General features: G+C 49.8%; 1 pseudogene; it reads left to right on the forward strand.

Moving 5' to 3' along the window:
• Positions 1–3,179: 3,179 nt before the first annotated feature.
• On the forward strand, positions 3,180–3,295 carry LOC112482354 (annotated as a pseudogene).
• Positions 3,296–3,650: the final 355 nt, after the last annotated feature.

A 3,650-nucleotide genomic window follows, 5' to 3' on the forward strand; every position in this document is an offset into this window, starting at 1 on the left:
AGTGACGCCCAGCGGAGATGGGAGAGTTGCCAGCTGTCATCATCGAGGCCCCACGACGGTCTGACACTGCGCTGGAGGCAGACGGGACTCCCAGCGCCCGGGCACGATGACGGCGACGTGTCGGCGTTCGTCCCGCATCCACGCGTGAGTGAGCTGCTTCTTCCGGGCGCAAACAGCCTTTGTCAGTGCTGGCATGTCACAGTAACCCCCCGCCCCCCACCGCTCCCCCACACTCTAGCTGCAGCTAGAGCAGAAAGCAGACACCCTGTCATGCAGAGCTTTCCCCGGGGAACGTACGAGAGCCGAATGGCCGTCCCCAAAGTGATGACCTGCTGCTCATGTGTTTCACACGGGTGTGGAAATGCTTCTCATCCTAACGATGGCTCGAATGAGGCCCACGCCGGCCCACGCCGGCCCACGCTTTTCCCTCGGAGGCGTCTGCGCCTCTGGCTGCCACATGTGCAGCTGACAGCAGCGAGGGACCCTACTCAGGCCTGTGGACTCTCAGAGCAGCTATAAACTTGAAAAGGTGACAGCCTTGGCCGAGAGGCTGAAGTGGCACTTGAACTTCAAGCACTTGAGGCAGTGTGTATATGTTGTGAGATTTTTTTAACATTTCAAGCTGTAGCTCACAAGATGTCAACATGTGTCTTTAACAGAAGAGTAGGTGCAAGAGTCAGACCAGGCGAAGGCCGCTCATAACTGACACTCAGGGAAGGAGACAAGTCACATGCAGGTTTACAAATTCTGCACTAAATATCCTCAAGCTTTTCTAAAAGATAGAGTTCACACTTAAATGGGAGAGCATGGTGTTGCTCATGGGGAAAAGCAGAATAAGTTCTGAGTGTTCGCAATGTGTGGTGCACCACGTCCCCCTCAGAACTCCCGAGATCACAGCTCTTACAGCTTTTCACGTGAAGGGTCGCTTGGCAAACATTTCAGGTTTTTGGGCTACATGGTTCCTACAGCAGCTGCCCAGCTCCCTCGCTGTAGCTCGCAAGAAGCCATAGACAGCGCAGAAATAAACGGGCGCGGCTGTCTTTCCACAAAACTGATTTAAACAACAGCGAAGACAGGCAGCGGTCCTGCTTTGCCTGCACTTGCCGCAGTGACCCTTTTGGTGACCAGGCTTTGGCTTTGAGTCCTTTCCATTCTCTAATTCTAGAAAACTGAGTTTGACCAGATGTTCTCCTAAAACAGATTAGTGAATTTAAAGAAATAGCAGTAAATATATCCCAAATGACACACACACACAGAAGTGACTGGGGGAAAAACATATTCTCAGCACCCTGTAGGACAGCGTCAAGAGGTATAATGAACTTAAAGTTGGAATCTTAGGAGAGAGACAAGACTATTTGAGAAAATAGTGGTTAAAAACCACTATTTCTAAATGTGATGGAAACGATAACACACCCAGGAAGCTCAGTAAGTCTTAAGTAGAAGAAACACACATACACGGGCACACGACTATGCCTACCGAGGCATGTCACAGTCGCATTGCTGAAATCCAGTGATAAAGAGAAAATCTTAAAAGTAACCCACTGCATATCGAGGCCCAAAGGTAAGGTTGGCAGCGGACTTTCTGACAGATATCACGCAAGCCAGAAGACTGTGAAATGACAGCTTCTGTGCTGACATACCCTGTCAGCTAAGAATTCTATACCCAGCAAAAATGTCATCTGAAAACAAATATCACCCACAGGAGACGTCACCGCCTGCCCATGAGGATGGTCACAGCCCCAGGTCCAGCACTGCCTAGTGCTGGAAAGAGGCTAGGGCTTTGATACATCGCTGGTGGAAACGGAAAAGGGCACAGCCGTTCTGGAAAAGCGTTTGACCGTCTCTTAAAACGACAGGCATCTGCTCACGGCAGGATCCAGCAATTAGGTCCTACGAAGAAACCCCAAGATACGCGAAATCTATGTCCACACAGATATGCGCACTTGAACTTCCGGGCTCCATCGTTCATAGTCGCTAAAACCTAGAAACAACCGAAATGTCCGCTAAGAGATAAGTGAATAAGCAAACCGCGGTGGCATAGCCACGCCGTGGGATGTGATTTCCCGGTTACGAGAAAACTACTAGTACATTCAACAGCCGGGTGGGTTCAAAACATGAAGGAAAAAAATAAGAAGCCAAGCACAAAAGACTGGATATCGTGTGACATTATTCACGTAAAATTTCAGGGAAAACACAAAACAGATGAGCAGATGAGCGGTTTCTAGGGCCGAGGGTGAGTTTTAGCCTGGGTTTTCCAGAGAAGCGGACCCAGGTGGACAGAGCGAGAAGCAGAGGCAGGTGCAGGTGAAACTCACCTGCGCGGTGACCACTGCGCCCAGCCCCCGCGTGCCGGCCACCGCGTCGTCTGCCCGGCGGCATCGCCCTGCCTGGGCGTCTTCCCGCTTCCCTAGTGCCGAGATCCGGGCCACGTTTATTCCACCGCATGGAACCATTAAGCAGAAATTGTCGTGTGTTTTTTTTTAAATTTTGATATAAAAAATATGGTTTTTTCATTAACAAAGAGTTAAAAAGCAGGAAAACTGATGGACTTTAAAAGAATCTATCTTCGCTCATCATTCCTGACAGCTTTCCTGTTATTCACGGAGAGGGGGACTCACGGCCTTGTCTCAGGTCCCCCGTGAAACATCTGGTGCTCGTTGAGGAGGAACGGGTTCCGTAGGGGGGCTGTAATTTATTGGACCCCTTGGCGCTGGGCAGGAAGCACTCAATTGTCAATGTCCCAGGCAGATCTGCGGGCGGGTGCTTCTCTGGGTGTGTGATCAGCCGTGAGCACGCTTGAGAAGCAGCAGCCGTGGTTTTAAAAAGAAGCCTGGGCCAGCGCTGACGACGCAGGAATTTCTCTACAGAAACCAAAGAGAATGGACCTGAATTTGAAATAAATGGCAATATTTTGTTCACGACATTGTTATATTGTTACTAATCACAACACATTCAGTAAAGCCTAGTCAACTGTCTATCAAAGAACAAAGCAAGGTACAGGGTATCCTTGGAAAGGTGCCTGCAGAGGTGACTGTGCTGTGAAATTTGCCACCCTCGACAGCGAAGGTGATTTCAAATACTGTGAAGAACTGGACGCGGTTCCACAGGGTAGCGATCAGCACGTCTGCTTTACACGCACGAGGTCCTGGGTTCGCGCCCCAGTGGAGCCACGGTCCGTGGTCTACGGCCGCGCCACCCTGAACGAGCCCGATGTCCGATCTCGGAAGCTGAGCAGGGTCGGGCCTGGTTAGTACTTGGGTGGGAGACCACCTAGGAAGACCGGGTGTTGTAGGTGTAAATAATAATAATAAATTTAAAAAAAAAAGAACGGACTTTCCTGTCCTATGTAAAATGGAGACAAGAAACGAGTGCGGAGCAGCATGTCGCCCCTTTGCATGTCCATTCCGAGAGAACGGACGTGGGTTTTATTCTGCTGCGTACGTTATCCGTCACACTGTTTATCCGTCACCGTCCACAAAGAAAAGCGGCAAGGAATGTCCCTCCCAAGTCATTGTTTAGAAAACCCCTTGTTTCCGCTCATGAGATCTTGAAATAATTTCCACTTAAGTGTTTCCATTCTAGAATAACGGGATTTGAGGAAACTAGCATTTTCTCCACTAAGCCGAATTTGACTGTGGTGTAATTTGTGA

Source organism: Pteropus alecto, unplaced genomic scaffold (assembly GCF_000325575.1).
Source record: "Pteropus alecto unplaced genomic scaffold, ASM32557v1 scaffold195, whole genome shotgun sequence".
Classification (NCBI taxonomy): domain Eukaryota; kingdom Metazoa; phylum Chordata; class Mammalia; order Chiroptera; family Pteropodidae; genus Pteropus; species Pteropus alecto.